This window comes from Trachypithecus francoisi, unplaced genomic scaffold, assembly GCF_009764315.1.
Source record: "Trachypithecus francoisi isolate TF-2019V2 unplaced genomic scaffold, Tfra_2.0 Lachesis_group3, whole genome shotgun sequence".
NCBI lineage: Eukaryota > Metazoa > Chordata > Mammalia > Primates > Cercopithecidae > Trachypithecus > Trachypithecus francoisi.
In genome coordinates, this window is record NW_022681468.1 from 110,575,417 (window position 1) to 110,598,697 (window position 23,281).

The 23,281-nt window shown below is 45.5% G+C and overlaps 1 protein-coding gene and 1 pseudogene across 1 annotated transcript in view; one reads left to right on the plus strand and one right to left on the minus strand.

Moving 5' to 3' along the window:
* The window catches only part of LOC117070328 (A disintegrin and metalloproteinase with thrombospondin motifs 7-like), a 684,711-nt gene that overhangs the window by 415,294 nt on the left and 246,136 nt on the right, over window positions 1-23,281 (plus strand).
* On the minus strand, window positions 18,028-19,121 carry LOC117070320 (annotated as a pseudogene).

Below are 23,281 nucleotides of genomic sequence, written 5' to 3' on the forward strand. Positions count from 1 at the left end.
CCACTCTGGGGATGAACTGGGCCAGCCGCTCCGGTTCGACGCCGTGGGTGGTCTGGACCCCACCTGCCACCTGGCTTCCGGATCTCCTCGGGCCTCCCAACCTTCCCCCAAGGAAGGCAGGCAGGACAGTGCGGGCACCCTTGGTACAGCTGGGGAGAGGGAGCCCTCGAGGGCGGAAGACGCTAGCGCAGGATCCCTCTACTGTTGGGGAAGGAGCATGTGCTTGAGCGGGGAGGTCTTTGGCCTTTGCCTTCCCTCACCTCCAAGAGGCTTTTAGGCAAATGAGTCATCTCAAGTTCATTCGCATGGGGTTTGCTGAAAGAAACGACACTGCGGGGTGAGCCGACACGAGGGAGCGCTGCTCTTTGCAGAGTTTGCAGGGAGGGCATTTAGGAAAAGTGAGTGGAATCTGGGAGGGTGAATAGCTCAGGACCCCTCACCCAGCTTGGGGGCTGAGGAAGGAGCAGACTTAAAAGGGAGGGGATGGGGCTGGAGTGGGCTGGCCTCGTCCTCCCCCATGGGCCTTCCAATCTGGGCTGAACAGAGGCCACTCAGGTGATTCAAGGGAACAAGCACATCCCTCTCCTAGCCCTCTCCTTGACGCATTTTTGGAATCAGTACCATTCTCTTGCGGGTGGTGGGACAGCTGCCACCTCAGGACCTGGCTGGAACTGCTGCCTCAATTCTGGATCCGGAAGGGCCTCTCGCAGCATTTCCATCTCCCTCTCAGTCCAGTCCTCCTACCTACTCCCCTGTGTGGGCCCTAACAGGCAAATCTGACAACTGGAGGAACAAGGCAGGAAGGGCAGGGTCTGAGGGAGTGACACCTTCAAAAGGCAGCTCTGCCACCTTCTCTCCAGGACTCTCAGGCTTGCTTTCATATTGCTCCCTCGACATCCTTTTGCTATAATCTGACATGTTGACATACAGTCTTCAAAAACAACACTATTGAAGTGGAGCAGATTTCCCCTTTGGGATGCTTTGGAGAAGTTAGGATTGAGGGCATCCTCTCTTCTCCAAATTGCAGCAGTAATAAGTGAGATATATAAAGTAAATAAAAAAGACATGGCAAGGCTGGAAAATAAGATACTCATCTCCATGAACCAAAACCAGAAAAGAAATGCAAAGCAGTTGGAGGCTGAAGAGCCTGAAGCCTGCTGGGCTTTGGAAACCAAAGACAGTGGCAGGTCCTTTGGGATAGATGGGGACCAAAAGACTCTTGGCTAGAAGCTGGGAGCTTGGGTGTATGCCAGGACTTGAAAGGATGCTGGGAGCAGGGGACCTGCTGCTGATCTGTGGTCTGTATCCCTGGCTTTATAGGATGTGTACATCCCCAATATACCCAGGACAAGAGCTTGGAAAGGACATAAAACCTGGAGGCCATTGCAAAACTGTAAAAGTTAGGCTAGCAAAGGGGATAGAATGAAATAGGTTTTTATAGAAGTTTGACATATGTTTTCTTTAAATAAAAAGAGCAGCTAATTATCTATTGAGAATAATATAATCTTGGTACAAAACTAGAACAAGGATGTACAAGGAAAGTACATCATAGAACAGTCTGAATTATGGGTCTTTGTCACAGAGAGACAGCACAGAGCAGTGACCAGTGCATCGTTTCTGGAGCCAGGCATCCGGATTTGTATTCTGGTGCCATTACTTATCTTCTCTGTGACCTTAGGGAAAATGATTTGCCTTCACTGTGCCTTAACTTCCTCATATATAAAGGGGGAAAATAACCTTCATAATAAGCCTTCTAGGATAAAATGAAATAATTCATGGAAAGTAACTTAATACCCAGAACCTAGAAAACCAAATAAATATTAGCTACTATTAACTTTTATGAACATGGATTCCAAAATTTTAAATAATACCAAGTTGAATATAGCAACGTACACATACACAAACAATGCATCATGATGAATTAGGTTTTATTACAATAATGCAAGGGCAGAGTCAACATCAGATAATTCACCATTAGCAAGCTAGCTTCTTTGTTTTGAGACAGGGTTTCACTGTTGCCCGAGCCTGAGTGGAGTGGTGGGATTTTGGCTCACTGCAACCTCCACCTCCCAGGCCCAAGCGATCTTCCCATCTCAGCCTTCCAAAGTGCTGGGATTACAGGCATGCAACACCATGCCTGGCCCTATCTTTCTTAATGTGTAGCAATTATCATACTTAATGGTAAAACTTTAGAAGCAATTTCCATCAAAGTTAGGATGTAGACAAGGGTGTGTTCTATCACTGTTTCTGTTGAACATGGCACTGGAGGTCCTAGGCAATGTGTTAGGTTAATACATATGAAAATGCCATTTTTTTAAAGATTATGAGATGCCCAACATCAGAAATGTATGTGATTCAACCTATAATAGAAATGAAGGAAATGAAGTTTTAAAATTGGAAAGAAAAAGAACTACCTGTATTTGCAGACAGGTATGATTGTCTATGCAGAAAATCCAAAAGAATATACAGATAAATTATTAAGACTAGTAAGAGAGTTAAGCAAGGTTGTTGAATTCAAGATCATCTTTAAAAAAACCTATTACAATTCCTAGACATCAGTAACAACAAATTAGAAAATGTAATAGAAAAAGAGATTCTAGGCCGGGCGCGGTGGCTCACGCCTGCAATCCCAGCACTTTGGGAGGCTGAGGCAGGTGGATCACGAGGTCAGGAGATCGAGACCATCCTGGTTAACATGGTGAAATCCCGTCTCTACTAAAAATACGAAAAAAAAAAAATTAGCCAGGCGTGGTGGCGGGCCCCTGTAGTCCCAGCTACTCTAGAGGCTGAGGCAGGAGAATGGTGTGAACCCAGGAGATGGAGCTTGCAGATCGTGCCACTGCACTCCAGCCTGGGTGACAGACCAAAACTCCGTCCCCCCCAAAAAAAAGAAAAAAAAAAAAAAGAAAAGAAAAAGAGATTCCATTCACAATAGCAACAAAAACCTGAGAATATATCTAGCAAAATATATGTAAGGCCTTTCATGAAGAATATTGCTATGGTCTGAATGTGTCTCCCAAACATATTTGTTAAAACTTAATTGCCAAGATAATATTAAGAGGTAGGGCCTTTAAGGAGTGATTAAGTCATAATGGCAAGTCCTCATGGATGAGATTAGTGTCTTATAAAAGAGCTTGTGTGGGAGGTTTATCTGTTCCTTCTGCTGCATGAGAACATAGCATTTGTCCCCTCCAGAGAAGCCAGCACTCAAGGCACCATCTTGGAAGCAGAGACCAGGCCCTCACTAGTCACAGTACCTGCTAGTGCCTTGATCTTGGACTTCCCAACCTCCAGAGCTGAGAAAATAAACTTCTGCGGTCTGTAAATTACCCAATCTTAGGTATTTTGTTATAGTACTACAAAGACAAATACAAAAATTACTCAGGAAGAACTAAATTGAAATATAGACCATATGTATTATGAATGGGAGAACTCAATGCTATCAACATATAACTTCTCACCAATTAATCTATAAATTCAAGCAATTCCCAAATCCCAATATATTTTTTTTTGTGGAACTTGACAGACTGATTCTAAAATTCATGTAGTAATTGAGGGGTCAAGAACAGTGTCCATACACTGCTGGTACCCTCTCCATACCCCTTGGCATTGCCAACCGCATACATGCCAGGGAGCTGATGCTTTTAAGAGTACCCTCAGTGTATTCATCGTGCCTTTTCATTTCCTGTATTTCCTGATGTTTTGACAGCTGAGGCCTTGCTGATTCTGGAGAGACTGCTCCTCCCAGGGCTAGCCAATTCCCCGAGACAGTAAGGGACTCACCTGCAAATGCACCTTCCATATGCAAACCAGCTAATCCATAGCCCATACCCCCAACCACCCCCTTCATCAGACTCTTACACTGGGCCACTGTCCATCTGCCCTCATCATCCCAGGGCCATGAACCAGACAACTAGGGACAGCCCTATGCCCCAGAGTCAAGTGAAATTATTTAAACTATTAATAGCTAATCCTGTGCCTGCTTACCCTGGCTTGACTTGCCTTTCTCTTGGATGCCACAAATAAAGCTCTTGCCCACGTTTCCCCCCAGCTCCCTTTACTTATTCACCAACCCTGGTGCTTTCCCATGTATCCCTGCCTGGTATGTCATGTCTCTTGTTTCTAGGGACCTCTGAATATAAAAAACTCTTTCAAAACAGTCATTTCCATATCTGTGTGTCTTGCCATGTCTGATGAAAATCTTGAGTGCATTTTAAAACAGCCATGAGGAAAGGGTGTTGGTGGATAAATACCACAGCTTCCCCACCCCTCAGTTGGAATAACTGAAGGGCCCAGTGAGATTGAACCCCAGTTACCTTTTGTGGCAACCTGCTCATTCATGCACCATCTATTGGCTTTCTTCTCTTCCCTATGTCACTTCTCACCCTCTTACCTTGCTTCCTGGAATCATCTTCTAAAAACATGCTTGCACCCAAATCCTTGACTCAGGCTCTCCTTCAAGCAGAACCCAAATGAATACATTTTTAAAGAATAAGAATGACATAGGCTGGGTGCGGTGGTAATCCCAGCACTTTGGGAGGCCGGGGCAGGTGGATAATGAGGTCAAGAGATCGAGACCATGCTGGCCAACATGGTAAAACCCTTTCTTTACTAAAAATACAAACAAATTAGCTGGGCATGGTGGCACGTACCTGTAGTCCCAGCTACTTGGGAGGCTGGGGCAGGAGAATCACTTGAACCTGGGAGGTAGAGATTGCAGTGAGCTAAGATCATGCCACTGCACTCCAGCCTGGGTGACAGAGTGAGACTGTCTCAAACAAACAAACAAAAAAATGAATGACATAGAGGTCAGTGGGTAATGGAAGGCTTAAGATTTGTGTACATATAATAATGTCATAGGAATCAGGACAGTTAAATGTTGTTGAGGGGGATGTACAAATTGACCACTGGAAGAGAACAGGAACCCAGCAAAAGATCCACGACACGTAGAAACTTGAAATAAGACAGAAGTTGCCTTGTAGATCATTGGGGAAAGGATGGAATATTCTAAAAATGATGTTGGCACAATTGATTATCCATATGGAAAGTAAATACAACTAGATCCCTAGTTCACACCATACCAAAAATAAAATCCAGGTTCATTAAAGATCTAGTTTGAAAAGCGAACTTTGAAAGCATTTAGAAGCAAATATAGGGGGATATTATTATGACTGGAGTAGTGTCTTAGTGTGGGCTGCTCTAACAAAATGCCATAGACTGGGTTTGAGAAATCAACAAACATTGATTTCTCCCAGTTCTGGAGGCTAGATGTCCAAGATCAGGGTGCCAGCATGGTTGGCTCTTGGTGAGGGCCCACCTCCTGGTTCACAGAGGGTCATCTTCTTGTATCCTCACATGGCAGAGAGCAAGACAGACAGGAAGCAACTCTCCTGCATCTCTTCTTTTAAAGGTGCTGATCCCATCGTGAGAGCTCCACCCTCCTGACCTAATTACTTTTTAAAGATCCCACCTCTTAACACCATTATATTGGAGGCCAGAATTTCAACATATAAATTTAGAGGGGGCACAAACATTCAATCCACAACAAGAAGAAAGTAATTTCCTAAACAAAATACTAAAAGTGGCTGGGTATGGTGGTTCATACCTGTAATACCAGCATTTTGGGAGGCTGAAGCAGGAGGATTGCTTGAGCCCAGGAGTTCCAGACCAGCCTGGGTGATATAACAAGACCCTGTCCCCTCTCTATGTATAAAAAATTAGCTGAGTGTGCTGGTACATGCCTGTAGTCCTGGCTACTTAGGAGACTGAGGCAGGAGGATTACTGGAACCCAGGAGTTTGAGGCTGCAGTGAGTTGTGATTGAGCCACTGCACTCCTGCCTGGGCAACAAAGTGGGACTGTCTCAGGAGAAAGAAATATTAAAAGCATAAGCTAAAAAGAAAAATGGTAATAGACTTGACTTCACTAAAGTATTTAAACTTCGATTCAACCAAACATACCACAAGCGAAGTTTAAAGAGAAACCGTAGATTACAAGATATTTGCAATTCACATAATCAACAAAGGATATATATCTAGAATATTTAAGGAATTCCTATAAATATCAATATTTTTAAAAGTCAACCAACCAAAAGTGGACAAACAATATGAACATGTAATTCATAGAAAAGAAAACTTGAATGACCTGCAAACATAGGAAGAGGTTTAACATGGATAGAAATGAGGGGAATGGACACAGAGATGACCATGAGATACTAGCATTCCTATATATCAATAATAACAGGTTAGAAAATGTAATAGAAAAAGAGATTTGGCCAGGTGCAGTGGCTCACGCCTGTAATCCCAGCACTTTGGGAGGCTGAGGTGGGTGGATCATAAGGTCAGGAGATCGAGACCATCCTGGCTAGCACAGTAAAATCCCATCTCTACTAAAAATACAAAAAAAAAAAAAAAAAAAAAAAAGGAAAAGAAAAAGAAAAAGAAAAAGAAAAATTAGCCAGGCATGGTGGCAGGCACCTGTAGTCCCAGCTACTTGGGAGGCCGAGGTGGGTGGATCACAAGGTCAGGAGTTTGAGACCAGCCTGGCCAACATGGTGAAACCCTGTCTCTACTAAAAATACAAAAATTAGCCAGGTGTTGTGGTGGATGCCTGTAATCCAAGCTACTCAGGAGGCTGAGGCAGGAGAATTGCTTGAACCCAGGAGGCGGAGGTTGCAGTGAGCTGAGATCATGCCACTACACTCCAGCCTGGGCAACAGAGTGAGACTCCATCTCAAAAAAAAAAAAAAGAAAAAGAAAAAAAAGAATATATTCTTATTGTTATTTTGAGACAGGGTCTCACTCTGTTGCCTAGGTTGGAATACAGTGGCATGATCACTGATGACTGCAGTATCAACCTCCTGGGCTCAAGTGATTCTCCCACCTCAGCCTGCCAAGTAGCTGGGACCACAGCCATGCCACTACAGCTGACTAATTTTTTTTTTTTTTTTGTAGAGACCGGGTCCCACTATGTTGCCCAGGCTGGTCTCAAACTGGAGGGCTCAAGCAGTCCTCCTGCCTCAGCTTCCCAAAGTGCTGGGATTACAAGTGTGAGCCACCACTCCTGGCAGTTCATATTATTTTGAAAGCCCTATAATAGCAAGTGCCAGTAAGGATGTGGAACAGCAGGAGCACTCGTCAACTGCTGATGGGGATGTAAACTGGGTCTGCCAGTTTGGAGAGAAATTGATAATGTATTGTAAAGTCAAAGATGCTTGCGTCCAATGCCTAGCCCTTCCACTTCTTGGTGTGCACACCAGAGAGACTTACACATTTATATGATAATGTTCATAGTCACCCTTGTGTAGTGAAATTGGAAACCCCTTAGATGTCCATTAACAAGAACATGGAGGAATGAACAGTGGGATACTCACACAATACAATATGATCTGGAGCAGGGGCCAGCAAACTACTGCCCATCTGCCAAATCTGGAGCTAAGAAGAATGGTTTTTATAATATTAAAGCATTATAAAAACAAAACAACACAACAATGAATGCAAAGCAAAGACTGCAACGGAGACATATGTTGTCTGCAAAGCCTAAAATATGTTACTATCTGGCATTTTACACAAAAAGTTTGCTGACCCTTGATCTAGAGTCACATGTATTAACAAAAATAAATCTTTAAAAAATGTTAAAGTTTTGAATATCTACAAATCACACATAACATACATGCACATATACACATTAGCTAACATTTAAAAACATATTTAAAGATACCCACGTAAGTAGCAGAACTATAAAATTTCACACGAGTGATAAACTCTAAGTTCAGAAAAGTGGTTACCTCTGGGGACGGGAAGAAAAATAAGTGTGGGGGGAGGTTCTGGGGGTTTTATTTCATAAATAAATTTGCTTTAGTTCATAAAATGAGAAAAGAAGGTCTGAAGCAAATATGACTATATATGAGTATATTCTAACAACCCCGGATAATGGTTCCCAGTGTTTGTTATATGGGTTCCTATAGATTTATGTATGTTTGAAATATTTAATAAATTTTGTTTTTTTAAAGGAATGCCTTTTGGTGAGTGTGCCCAGGAGGAGGATGGCTGTGGACATGGGCAGGCGCCCTTCCTGCTGTCTACCCGGCCCCTTGTCTGGTCTAGCCAGGCCCCAGCTGCAGGCTGAGCAATTGTCTGCAGGCCAGAGAGACTGATGTTCTGGACCGGGGCTCTGCCCATGACTGTCGCATGCCCTTCTTACAGTTGCCTTGGCAGTGGGTGGGCCTAGTTGGCTCTACCAGCTGAGGCCCAGGCTGCAGTGGTGCTGGCCAGAGAAGACAGAGTTAGCAGCCTGGGACCTGCCACAAATGACAGCAGGAGTCAAAGCCCAACTTCCCCATCTGTGAAATGAGGTGGTGGATCTCATAGTATCCAAGGATTCATCCAGCTCTGTTTTCCTGGGCCCAGGGCTTGTCCTGAGACCTGTGGCTGATGCCCTGGGCTCCAGCCTCTCTAATTAAGGGAGTAAGGGCCAAGCAGAAGTTGGTCTTCACATTCCTGGCTTTTCACTCCCCAGCCTGAACTGCCTTTCTCTGGCTTCCCCATCAGCGCTGGTGCCCCTTGAGGAGCCTTCCAGAGGAAGAGTTGGCCAAAAGGGGCATTTTTGTGTGATTTGTAAGGCAGAAGGAAAAAGGCAGCCATTGCTGTCTGAAGGTGGCCATAAGCGGTGTCACTGGCCAGGTCTAGGTCCATTCTGCCTGTGCACAGCAAATCAATCACTGTGACACAGGTCTTGATTTATGCACAAGGCCACCAAACAAGAAGCGGGAGAACAGCTCTCAAATCCACCTCCGCAGAGATAAGGCTTAGGGCTGCTCATGGGCTAGGGAAGTGTGATGGTCTAAGATGTGAAGAGAGGTGATTGGCAGCAGGGAAAAATGAAGTCATAGGTTCGTTTCGTGCAAGTGTAGTCGGGCTTTGCGGCATTTCACAGGACGTAAGTGCAGAAAATGATGGCATTAGCATGATCTGAAGGTGGAGTATTTGGCCCTCTGACATCAAAATGGACCTTTTCTCGGGCATTAGCACAGGTCCAGTTGAAGGGTCAGTGGTCTCAACTGGTTTGAACTGGACAAGAGCTGGCCCAAGTTCCTGAAAAACAGCTGAAGCAACCATGACCATGGCAACCTATGACTGTGATCTATAAAGCAGCCCGTGAAGGTTGAGGTGCAGCCTTCAGTGGACCATGGCCTCAGGGTTCATGGAAAAAACAAAAACAAAACAAAAAGCAAGCGGCCAAAAGCAAGCAGGGCGGCAGGCAGACCTGATCAAATTTACCCCTCCGTTTCAGTAGTGATGGATGTAGTGGTGCTGGCAGGTGCCAGCTTATCCTCACTCTGCCCTGAGTCTACCTCTTCTCCCCGACTGCTGACCATATGACCTGCACCGACCCTAAGCCCACTACAGGTACTTTGTGCAGACCCACAGATGTGGGAGCTCTGCAAGGCACAGCTGCCCAGAGACCTCTCCAGGGCCTTGCCCTTGGTGGTTCCACCAGAAGCTGGACATGTTTCAGCTTCTCAGATTGACCAATTGGTGGACCCCTTCTCTGACTCTCCAGATCCCTCCCCACACCTCTACTTCCCAGCCCCTCCACAATCATGTAAGGTCTAATTGTGCAATAAATCTCTTAGCCCATAACTCACATGGTTCTGCTTCTTCCCTGACTGAATCCTGACACTTCCATCAAGGAGGGTTTAAGCAGCAAGTGCTCTCTGAGCACTGGGAACACAAATGAAGTAGGACGCCCCCACCCTGGGTAGTCATCCTTTCTTGGTAGCTCCAGAGGGAGGCCTGCTTCCTTCAGCCCCTTAACAGAACTTGTTTTTGAAAAGGGTCACATCTGCCCCACACTAGCCCAAAAGGGCTGCAGGGACAGGGCAGGGTCTTGGATCCTCATCTCTTAGGACAGGTGATGAGGAAGCCACAATATGCCTGGTAGCTACTTGGTGCTAGATACTTCATCATTTTATCCTCACAAGAAGCTACTGCCCCATATTCCAGTGAGAAAGCTGATAGGGAAGGAGTCTGGTGAAGCTGGAGTTTGAACCTACGATTACCAAGCAGCAAAGCCCACAGGTCCTTCACTTGTAACTTGCCCACAGCTGCAGCAGGAGGTAGAGCAGTGATTCCTGACTGTATCTGGCTTCTGCTGGGTCATGAGGCCATAGTCTCCCAGGCCCTGCGGCTCTCTGCTCTTCTCCTTTTCTACCTGTGTGCCTCAGTGTCTGGGGCACACAGCAGGTGAGACCACAGAGCCAGTAGCACTGGTGGCTCTGCCAGTGCGGCCTGAAGATATGGGTTAGGGCTGACTCAGACGTGAGGCCTTGTGGAGTGTAGTCACTCAACCTGAAGGCCTTGAGACAAGGAACAGCTGGTTCCCACCCCTCTGGCCAGCACCATCTGAGGCCTCATCATCTGGGCTGTTGGCATCTCAGTGCCTGCTGCTGGCCTGAAACCTTGCTCAGTCTCAGAGAATCCTCTCATCATGCAGCAGATTGGAATGAGTTTCCTCCACGGCCCTTCCAACCTGGTGACTCCATGACTTTTCATTTGTAGATGGTAATGAAGGTAGTGAGGTCAACAGACAAGGGTACCCATTCTGGTTCTGCCATTTTGGAGCTCCATGACCCTGGACTAGCTACTTTCTCCTTTTCCTCATCTATAAGGGCTGTCCTGATGTTTCAATAAGGTAACGTGGGTAGAGCATGTCGCACAGTGATTTGGTACTCAACAAGTGCTCAGAAACGATGGCGGCACTAGGGGTAGTGGTGGAAGGGGAGAAATTACAAAAACTTATGGTTGGATTGACTTGGCCTCAAATCCATTTGGTCACTTAGCAGCTGTGGTGGGCAAGTTATCTCACATTTTTAGGCTTGGTTTTTCCATCTGTAAAAAGAGGGTGATAATTTGTCACCCCGCTCATAGGGTTGGTCTGAGGCTTAAATGGGATGATGAACATGAAAGCCTCAGCAGATAGCACACCACCCCTTCCTTCTCCTTTCTCCTGTCTCCTTTATAACAGATGGGAATTCAGTTGGTGCTTAATAGTTGCATGATCCTTTTACAATGTAACCCTGCCTGTTGCTTCCTCAATCAGTCATAACTAATGATGTGTACTTCCATCTGAAAGTTCTAAGGGATGCAAGACATTAAGCTCTTTCAAATGCTGGCTTTAAATCTAAAGGGTTCACTCTACCTTGTCCTGAATCACCTCCTCCCTCCTTCCTGCTGATCAGAAGCATCTGGGCTTTCAGGACTCATCTTGGAAAAGCCGGCCCTGATTCCTTCCAATCTTTATGGTCTCCTCATTGAGGGACCTCCTTACTCCACATTTGATTCTCCATAGCTTGCCTCACATGGCTCCCCAGCTGTCTGTTAACAGCCAGGCAAAGGTTGGCGGTGCTGGCGGAAAACCTGCTGGGTGTTTTCCTTCTCTTTTGTGACTGTGACCACTGCAGAGATGTTCAAATCTCCCACCTGCAAGAATGCAGTCAGCTGCCTGCCTCCAGTGGCTAGCATCTTCAGGCTCCACCTCAGCTTTTGAGTAGAGGTCACACTTTTCCTGGGTAGCCTTCAAACAAACTACTGAGCACAGTGAGAGTCCTAGGGCCTGCCATTTTTGCTCAACTCAAACTCCAAGTCCTCCTGTTGCAGGGGCTGAAACTTTGTTAGATCTGCATGGCAGTCTGAAGTCCTCCTCTGCCCAATCCAGCTACCTCCTCCTATCTTTCACAGTAATTACTGGTCCCCACTGAACACTCTTTCATTCTTTACTACATCTCAGCATCTGCTGTCCAGAGCACTTACCATCTCCAGCCCCATGGAAGGCATGGGCTGCAATGGGCTCCAGGATGAAAGGCTGTGCAGAGGAAGCTCAACGGCTTCAAGGACTCCAGACCCTCAGGGGCTAAAAAGGGACCTGAGAACCTGTCTATTCCAATTCCCCCTTTCACTTGTTCACATAGCATAAAGATCCAGATCTGTGCCAGGCCATGTGCTTAAGGGATGGATGAAGCCAGGATCCCTGCTCTCGATGAACTTACAGGGGAGACAAGAAGCCTAATGCTCTGTACCAGGGTTTTGGCACATTGCTGGGAAAGCCTAATACTCAAAGGGAATTGAGGTAACATTGCTGGGTGCTCCACTTAAGGGCAGATGATGATTTTTAAGCCTGCCCTGATGGGGCCTGATTTCCTTGTTTCCTTTGTTGGAAGTATTTTCAATGGAGACACCTTAAACAATAACAATGACAGCAAAGAACATGCATTCAGTGCTTTCCCATCTGCTGGGCACTGTGCTAAGTGTATCAGGTAAAGCCTAGATTAAGAGAGACTGCAGAGGTGAGTGATAGCATCACGTGTCCTGGGCTTGCAATCTGCAGCTTCCTAGTTGTGTAACCCTGGGCAAACTCTTTAACACCTCATGTTTTTCATCTGTTAAACAGGGAGATCAAGAGCATCTTCCTTACACATACGGTGAAAAATAGGCAATGTGAAATCCAGACAGGCAGATTCCGGAGTCCAGATCATCCCGATACTGTCTGTAACTACAGCACTCATCTAAGGCCTGGTGAAAGAGCTTTTCTAAAGAAACTTTTAATTGAGATATAATATATGTATAGAAAAGTTCACAAATAAACATTCGACTCAATGAATTTTCACAAACTGAACACACCTGTGTAACCAGCATCCAGCTCAAGACACATTACAAGCACCCCAAAAGACCCCCTGTACTTCCTCCAGGTCCCCACCCTCCCAAATGGAGCCACTATTCTAATTTCTAATGGTATACATTCATTTCACCTGGTTTTCAGAGTTCCCCCTACCCCAACTTTATGGATGGATAACTGGAGTACAATAAACTGCACATTTTTAAGATGTACAACTTGATTAGTGTCGATGTTTGTGTTCACTCATGAAGCCACAATTCAGACAGCAAACATTTCCATAATCCCCCAAAGTTTTCTCATGCCTCTTTGTCATCCGTCGCTGCCTCTAATCCTGTCCCAGACAACTGCTGATCTGCTGTCTCTATAGATTGGTTCGCAGTTTCTAGAATTTTGTATGAACAAAATTATACAGGACATACATTTATATTTTCTGAGAATGAGACTTGCTCTGTCACCTAGACTGGAGTGCAGTGGCGTGATCATGGCTCACAGCAGCCTCAATCCCCCAGGCTCAAGCGATCCTCCCACCTCAGCCTCCCTATCCTAGTAGCTGGGACTGCAGCTGCACACCACCACACCTGGCTAATTTAGTGTATATATACATTACATATCTATCTATATATTTATATATATCTCACATATAATTACATATGTATATAAAATAGAAAAAAATTAGCCGGGTGTGGTGGCACATACCAGCTACTTGGGAGGCTGAGGTAGGAGGATTGCTTGATCCAGGGGACGTCAAGGCTGTAGTGAGCCATGATGGTGCTACCGCACTCCAGCTTGAGCAACAGAGCGAGATCCTGTTTCAAAAACAAAACAAAAATTGTTTTAGTTACTCTAGGTCCTCTACATTTCCATATGCATTTTAAAACCAACTGTTCAAATTCCGAGAAAAACAAAATGACAATGCCTGCTGAAAATTTTGATTGGAATTACATTGAGTATATAGATAAATTGGGAAAATATTATATTGGGGAATTTTGTATCTCCCAATCCAAAACACGGCATATCTCTCCATTAATTTAGTTCCTCTTCAATTTCACAATGTTTTATGGTGTTCAGTGTGGAGGTTTGATAGATTTATTTTCAGGTATTTTATACAATTTTTGGTACCACTCTAAATGAGATTTTCAAAATTTCACCTTCAAATTGTTTGCTCCGACATACAATTAGAAGGAATAAATTCAAGGCTGGGTGTGATAACTCACACCTGTAATCCCAGCACTTTGGGAGGCTGAGGCAGGCAGATCACCTGAGGTCAGCAGTTCGAGACCAGCCTAGCCAACATGGTGAAACACCATCTCTACTAAAAATACAAAATTATCTGGGCATGGTGGCAGGTACCTGTAGTCCCAGCTACTTGGGAGGCTGAGGCAGGAGAATTGCTTGAACCTGGGAGGTGCAGGTTGCAGTGAGCTGAGGTTGCAGTGAGCTGAGATCGCACCACTGCACTCCAGCCTGGGCAAGACAGTAAGCCTGTCTCAAAACAAAACAAAAAAGCAAACAAAAAAAAAGAAAGAATAAATTCAGCGACTGATTGCATAGTAGGGTGACTAGGGTTAAACAAAAATGTGCTGCACTCGTGAGATGGACAGCCTAAATACCGACTTGATCACTATGCATTATATACATGTAACAAAATTTCACACATGCCCCATAAATTTGTGCAAATAAAAATAAAAATCACTTGTATAATAAAGTAACACTAAGCAAAAATATATATATGTATTTGCTGCTAAAAACTTTTATGATGGACTCTCCTTCCTTTCACAACAGGGATGTTGGGAGCACCCAGATATACGAAGAATTCCTGCAGCACTCATTGGCAAACGCTGTAGAAGATATCAAAAGGCTGAAAGTAGAAGAGCAAAATGACTAATAAGACTCCAGAGAAGGGCATAACAACCTCCCTTCTTCTGATTCCCTTAATTATACCTCTCACTTTCCACTATGGGGTGTGGGTTGTTCTGGTGGTGAAAGTTGGGGGGATCCTGCAGTGGAAAAAGATCGAGGGTCCTGGGCCCTGTTATTCTACATTCTCTCCCTAGCACACCTGCACGCATAGTTTACAATATCTTCTGTACATTGGAGGCCAGGCATCTTCCCTAAGTTCCAGGCATTGTGTCTCTCATAGGCCCTTAAACTCAGCTTCTCTAGAATGAAACTCACAATATTCCCTCAAATTTTTTTTCCTTTTTTTTTTTTTTGAGACAGTTTCTGTCACCCAGGTAGTGGTATGACCTTGGCTCACTGTAACCTACACCTCCCAGGTTCAAGCGATTCTCCTGCCTCAGCCTCCTGAGTAGCTGGGATTACAGGCACATGCCCCCACGACTGGCTAATTTTTGTATTTTTAGTGGAGACCATGTTGGTCAGGCTGGTCTCAAAGTCCTGACTTCAAGTGATCTGACTCCCTTGGCCTCCCAAAGTGCTGGAATTACAGGCGTGAGCCACCACGGCCAGCCTCAAACCTGTTTCTTAGCCAATGTTTCCTTTACTGCAAATGGCAACCTCCTCCACCAGCTGCACAACATCCAATAGGAATAGTAGTGAATATCCAGTAAATATTTGTCATATGGATGAGTGAATGAAGATTGGTAGCATAGAAAGTGAATTTATTCTATATAAGTTTTGAAGAAAGTTAACTCCTTTGAGCTGGCTTGGGATGTCTCATGCCTGTTCCCATAATGCTAGAGGCATCATGATTTAAATAAAGTTCCAGCAGACTCTGTATCAGAGCAGGTCCTTTCTCCTGTGTTGCTCTGGGGCCTCACTGAGACCACAGCTACAAACAGGGAGAGGGTGGGGCACTTTTGATTCTGGGGACACATATCATTATTCCTCACAATGACTGTCTGTTTTTTTTTTTTTTTTTTTTTTTGAGATGGAGTCTCACTGTTGCCCAGACTGGAGTGCAGTGGTGTGATCTTGGCTCACTGCAATCTCCGCCTCCTGGGTTCAGGAGATTTTCCTGCCTCAGCCTCCCAAGTAGCTGAGATTACAGGTGCCTGCTACCATGCCCGGCTAATTTTTGTATTTTTAGTAGAGATGGGGTTTCACCATGTTGGCCAGGCTGGTCTTGAACTCCTGACCTCAGGTGATCCACTCACCTCGGCCTCCCCAAGTGATGGGATTACAGGTGTGAGCCACCATGCCTAGCCTCTTATTTCTATATCACCTGGGCCTTGGCTCAGTCCTAGTATGCAGAGATAATAAACGTTTGAATGGATGAATGAATGAATGAAACAACTCCATTGTCTAAGTACTACTTGTCCCTTTTTATAGATAAGAAATCTGGGGCTCAGAGGCTGCCCTCCCTAGGAAGCAGCAACAACTGGGGGACAAACCCAGTCCTCTCGGTTCCCAGATCAGTGATTCCTCTACTGCATCAAGAAAGTTGTAATTACTTGCCCTTGGTATCTTGGGAAAAAGAGACAAAAGAAAGTTGTAATAACTAAGTACAGATTTCATTTCATCTTCTTTCCAATAGTTCTTAAGTGCTTCCTGCATACCAGGATGAAGCTATCAATGTCCCCTTGAAAGCACAGTCAGTCACAATATTTTGAAGAGGGGGGGAGGAAAAAGGCTTTCTGCTAGGCCCTGACCTGAACCAATTCTTGGTTATCCAAAGCAGTGGCCTCCAAATAAAAATTCCCAGGACACTCCCCCAGAAATTCTAATTCATGCATCTGAAGGAGAGGAGATGCCTGAAAACCGCCATTATAAACACTGCTCTGGGCTGATATGGTATATAGCCAGCCACTGCACACAGTTCAGCAGGAAGGTAGCAGAAAGGAGGGTGAAGAGTAAGCATCTTTATTACTTTATTCATATACGTTAACTGAGCACGTAATATGTCCCAGTCACCATTCTAAGTCCTAGATATACAGTAGTGGACAAAACAAAATCCTTATTATCCCTCATTCTATGGATGGTGGGGGTGTGAGATGGGGAGACAATGACCAAGTAAAGAAATAGGGCCAGGTGCGGGTGGCTCATGCCTGGAGTCCCAGCACTTTGGGAGCCTGAGGCAGGTGGGTCATTTCAGCCCAGGAGTTTGAGGCCAGCCTGGGCAACATGGTTAAACCCCATCTCTACTAAAACAAACAAACAAAAGTTAGCCAGGTATGATGGTTCATGCCTGTAGTCCCAGCTACTCAGAAGGCTGAGGAGGGAGGATCACTTGAGCCTGGGAGACAGAGGTGAGCTGAGGTCACGCCACTGCACTCCGGCCTGGGCAACAGAGCAAGACCCTGTCTCAAAAAGAAAGAAAAAGAAATAAACATACAGGATAACCACTGCTTGTTGTGGTGAGGGCTCTAGAGAATACACAACAGAGTGATGTGATGCAGGGTGACAGAGAAGGGGTACCCTAGCTCTCTGAGGAGGTGACATTTGAGTTGAGACCTGAATTACCAGAAGGAACCAACCCTACTCTGGGAGAAGATTATAGGCAGACAGAGTAGGAGATGGCAAAGTTACAGAGGGACGGGCTCGGCATGTGAGGCTAATATAGTGTGAACAAGGAGAAGAGTAGCCTAAAATATGGTTAGACAGAGATAGTAAGGTAGGAATCATCATTTAAGGTCTTCAAATTAGGAAACGGGTTTAGAGTTTCTTCTGGAGAGTCTTAAGCAGGGAGTGATGTGACATGATTGCTTTAATTGGCTTGTTTTAGCTGCTGGATGAAGACAAGAGTCTAGGGGTTCAATGTGAGAGCAGGGAACCAGTGAGGAGGCTCACAGAAGTCCAAGCTAGAGATAATGGTGGGTGCGGTGGCTCATGCCTGTAATCTCAGCACTTTGGGAGGCTGAGGCAGGTGGATCACTTGAGGCCAGGAGTTCAAGACCAGCCTGGCCATCATGGTGAAACCCCGTCTCCACTAAAAATAAAAATATTAGCCGGGAGTGGTGGCATGCACCTGCAATCCCAGCTACTCAGGAGGCTAAGGCAGAAAATTGCTTGAACCTGGGAGGCAGAAGCTGCAGTGAGTCGAGGCTGCACTTCAGCCTGGGCAACAGAGCAAGACTCCATCTCAAAAAAAAAAAAAAGTGGATATAAATGTGACTACAAAACTGCCTGTGAACTGCTATTCTTGGCACACTGCCTGTGGGGTAGCCCTGTCCCACAAGGAGCAGTCACTCTGCTGTTGCAGTACACTGCAGCTTCAATAAAAGTTGCTGTCTAACACCACTGGCTCACCCTTAAATTCTTTCCTGAGAGAAGCCAAAAACCCTCCAGGCTAAGTCTCAATTCTGGGGTTCACCTGCCCTGCATCAATATTATCCTTTGTAGTAAATACCCACTATGATGTGGCACTCTCCTGGACATTTGATAAACTTACCTCTATTTTCCCATCAGGTCTGTGGGGTGGTATAGTTCTTGCCACTTGACAGGTAAGTCGGCTAAGGCTCATAGAGGGCCCCATGTCACAACCCCTGTAAGGGTCAGTGCAACAACTGGAACCCAAGTGTGTGTCACACTGACCTCATGCTTGACCATCACTCCACACAGCCCTCGACGCACGAAATAGGCTGGTTTCTGATGCACCTGGTGTCTGAGAGAAGCTTTGGTTCTTTCACTTTTCAGCTTTGCCCAGGCCCTACTCCTGAGGTCAGGCTTGTCCCAAGAGAGGCGGGGCCAGGGTGGGTGATTATCTCAGCGGTTGTTGTGAGCTCCATCCAGCTCAGGTGAGTCTCGGGATCCTAGCTTCTGAAACTTTCACGTGCACACAATTGCCTGGGGATTTGATTGAAACGCAGTTTCTGACTCAGCAGGACAAGGGTGGGGTCCACATTTCTTTCCTCCTTTTCTTTCTTTCCCTTTCTCTTTCTCTCTTCTTCCAAAATCTTTTTAATAAGAGGGTAGGCTCCAGGGTTAGTTTTTGTGGTCTCAGCTGGCCAGTTGGCCTCTGGTGCGCTGGAACTTCCGGCCCTTGGAGCGGACGTAAGGTTTGGGGTGGCTGTGCGCGGTTCCCGGAGCCTTACCGAAGTGCCGGTACACCTCTTGGCTCTTGAGAGAACCAGAGAGCACGATGGTGCCACTGCCCTTGGGGGAGTCCAGGGCCAGCTGGTCAAAAGTGATGATTTTGCCCCCTGCCCTGCCGTGAGGATGCGGCGGCCGCCCGGCTGGTCAGGCGCAGCGCACACACCTTCAGTTTGAGTACCTCCTGAACCCGCGCGTCATCCATTATGGCCCCCACGACCACGGCCATTTTGTTTTCCCGGCCAGGAAGCTTCATCTTCAGGATCATCTGGGCAACAGAGTGACCGGTTGGTGTGACTCATAAACAACCTCTTCAGTACAACCTGGTTGAATATGGAGTTGATTTGTCTGGCCAGAAACCTGTACAGCTTGACCAACAGCCTAAGGTAGATATCCTGGCTCCTGGGCTCCTTGCGCGGAACCTTGTTGGTCCTTGTTAGGGCGGATGTCAACTCCCATGATGGCGCCTCCTGCTTGGCCAGGTCCGGAAAGCCACATTTCTAATTTCTAACAAGCCCCGGGTGGTGGTGTTACCAAGGTCCATCTGCCACAGTTTATAGAGGGCCGTGGAGGTGGGAGTGGGGTGGGGTAGGCAGAGGAGGGAAACAGGAGGCTGCAGTTGGGATTGCTGTGCTCATCCTCACTTGTAATTGACTCCTGTAAATTGTCATTAGTAAACCTCAACACCCACCCTCCTCCCCCATCAATATGATAAAGAACATCAGAACATCTGTGTTCTTGGTCTCCCAGGGAAACCTACCCAGTCAAGACCCCAGGATGTGGCAGGCAAGTCCCTCCCTCTCCCTGAAGCCTCAGTGACTCCAACTCTAAGTGCTTATGTTAGATTGGGGGCAGGGCATGGTGAATCTGCAGCTGCTCCTCACATTGTTGGGGGAAGTGCATGGTATGTGGGGAGAGGTGAGGAGAGGACTTTCTAGGAAGAGTCCTAGAACTTCTCGTCTGGTCCCCAGGGCACAGGTGTTAATGAAGATGGAGGAGTGGCCTCTTCCTAATGGGCCTTTCAGGGCCTGCCAGAGCCAGCAGGGTGGGCAGGGGACAGGGAGAAACTTGTGCTTCCCGGCAGGGACAGGAACCTGCTGGATGCACTGATTTGACCTTGGCTCATTGTAAACATGCTCTAATGTGGGGCGTTGAAGCCAAGAGATGGGACAATTATCATTGCAAGGGAAGTTATCTTAAAGTTAATTTATAAATTCCAGTCAAGGTCCTAAAGGAATTGTTTGGAGGGAGGGTGGTAGTGAACTTGATAAATTCATTTTAAAATCACTGGTAAATGGGAGAGAAAAATCAAGTAAATAAAGAAAAAAAGAATGTAGGGGGCTATAACAGTTATAAAAGATACACCAATGTCATGTAGTAGAAAGCCCAGAAGTCCCAAGTATACTTTAAATGTTTAGAAAATGACACATTTGGCATTTCAAAATGGAGAGGAAATAAATATGGCTGAAAAAATTAAGGATTTGATCTTTCTTCAAACCACATACTAACATAAATTCCAAATGGGATAGAGTTAAATGTAAACAAGGATACCAAACAAATAATAGAGTGAAATAGAGGAAAACATTTATGTAATGTCAATGTGAGGGAGGCCATCCTAAGTTTAACATGGAAATAGAAATCATAAAGGAAAGATTGGAAACGTGACTGCAAAAAGATTTATGATACAAAAATATCATAAAATTAATAAGCAAATGATAAATTGGGATAATTAAATGTATATCACACAGGGAGTTAATATCGGTACAAATCAATAGTAAAAAGACATATTCCCAATAGGAATGGGCACAGGGCATGGATATATAGTTTAAAAATAAGTAGATATGGCTGGGCGCAGTGGCTCATGCCTGTAATCCCAGCACTTTGGGAGGCTGAAGTGGGTGGATCACTTGAGGTCAGGAGTTCAAGGCCAGCCTGGCCAACATGGTGAAAACCTATCTCTACTAAAAATACAAAAATTAGCTAGGCATGGTGGCAGGCACCTGTAGTCCCAGCTACCGGGGAGGCTGAGGCAGGACAATCTCTTGAACCTGGGAGGCGGAGGTTGCAGTGAGCTGAGATCATGCCACTGCACTCCAGCCTGGGTGACAGAGCAACACTCCATCTCAAAAAATAAAAAAGTAGAAATGACCCGTAAATATATGAAACAACTGTAACCATGAGAATAATAAAAGAAATGTGGCCAAACACAGTGACTCACGCCTGTAATCCCAGCACTTTGGGAGACCGAGGTATGAGGATTGCTTGAAGCTAGCAGTCCAACACCAGCTTGGGCGGCAAAGTGAAACCCCATACCCACAAAATGAGACAGTTTCACTCTGTCACCCAGGCTGGAGTCCAGTGCTGTGATCATGGCTCACTGAAGCCTCTGCCTCCCAGGCTCAAACGATCTTCCTTCCTCAGCCTCCCAAGTAGCAGGGACTACAGGTGCACACCACCACACAACCAGCGGATTTTTGTGTTTTGTGTATTCACTATGTTGTTCATGCTGGTCTTAAAGTTCTGGACTTAAGCAGGCTGTCTGCCTCAGCCTTTCAAAGGGCTTGGATTACAGGCATGAGCCACCACCACAACCAGCCCTCTGTAAGTTTTTTTTTTTTTTTTTTAATTAGCTGGTCATGGTGGTGCACACCTGTAGTTCCAGCTGATCCGGAGACTGAGGCAGAAAGATTGCCTGAGTCCAGGCTTCAGTGAGCTATGATTGAGACACTGCATTCCAGCCTGGGTGACCAACTGAGACCCTGTCTTAAAAAGGGAGGAGGAAGAGGAAGAAGAGGAGGAAGAGGAGAAGGAGGACTAAAACCACAAGATACCTCTTTTTTCCTGCTGAATTGGCAGAGATTAGAAAGATATAGTAATAATGACAGCTGGGCAGGGGAGAGTTTGAGTAAACAGACACTCATCCACTGCTGGGGCTATAAACTGGAACAACTGCTCTGTAGGGCCAAAGCCCTAAAAATGCCCCATCTGTTTATACCAGAAATTTTATTTCTTGAAATAGATCCTAAAGAAATAATCAGATGTGCAAAATGAATGTATCAATATGCATCACAGTTGCACTCAAACATGGAATATTGAAACTGCTTAAATGTACACCCATGAATCCAAACAACTTTCCTCTTGCTCACCCATCGGTCACCCAAGTCCTTCAGTCAAGTTTTAAAAACCAAAGCACCATGATTTAGTCTAAGGAGCTTTGCCCTCCTTGTGCTGCACAGGACAGGGCCAGACTGAGCTCTTCACAGTGGAGTAGGAAGTCCCATCCAGCACTAGAGAAGTAAGTAGCTGCTGAGGATTTAACTTGTGCTTTGTTTCTTGGTGTCCAGAAGGAATAGAAAGCATTTTCTATCTCCCTAGGGACCTGTTTTTGTCTCTAAAACTTGGCTTCTTATCACTCTTGGGCCCTCAAAGTCTGACATGGTTGGATCTACTCCTCACCTCCTCCACTGCTTACCACCTAGGAAGCCTCTTCTTAGCTCCAGCCATGCAGGTGTTCTTTTAACTCTTCAAACTCATCATGCCCTCTCTGGCCACACAGTCTTTACACATGCTGTTCCCTTTGCCAAAAACTCCTCCCATTCTTTCCTGCCTGGTTGCTTCTGAGCTTGAACATCCCTGTCTCAGGAGGCTCTGCCTTGGCCTAAGTTTTTATAGGTTCCTTTGCACTCTGCATTCTAGCTGCAATCTTACATTAATTTATGCAACTGTTTGGTTTCTGTCTCTCTCTCCCAAGATTCTCAGTACCATGTGGCAGGAACGTGTGGCAGTTGTATGTAGCTCCAGTATCCACAAGGTACATGACACATGGCTGGGCTTCAACACGGTTAACTCATGGCTCTAGGAAATTTTCTTTTATTATTTCTTCGGTAACCCCTTGCCCTTTGTTGTCTCTGTTCTCTTTCTGGAGTGTCAACTGGTTGAATGTTGAACTTGAATAAGTCCTGGACGTATTTTATTTCTCGTCTTGTATTTTTTTGTCTTTTTGATGTTTTGTCTGCATTCCAGACATTCCATCAATTTTATTTTCCAAGCCATCTAGCAAGTTGTATTTTGTTAACCATATTTTCAATTGTAAAAAGTTACTTCTTTTTTGAGATGGAGTCTCACTCTGTCGCCCAGGCTGGAGTGCAGTGGCGTGATCTTGGCTCACTGCAACCTCCACCTCCCAGGTCCAAGCGATTCTTGTGCCTCAGCCTCCCATGTAGCTGGGATTATAGGCATGCGCCACTGCATCTGGCTAATTTTTGCATTTTTAGCAGAGACAGGGTTTCACCATGTTGGCCAGGCTGGTCTCGAACTCCTGACCTCAGGTGATCTGCTTGCCTCGGTCTCCCAAAGTGCTGGGATTACAGGCATGAGTCACTGTGCCCGGCCAAAAAATTACTTGTTTTATGTTTGCACACACATATTCACAGCAGTATTATTCACAATAGCCAAAAGGTGGAAACAACTCAAGTGTCCACAGACAGATGAATGGATAAACAAAATTTGGTATATCCATGCCAAATGGACTATTATTCAGCTTTAAAAAGGAAGGTAATTCTGACACATGCTACATTAGTGAAACTTGAAGACATTATGCATGTGAAGTAAGCCAGTAA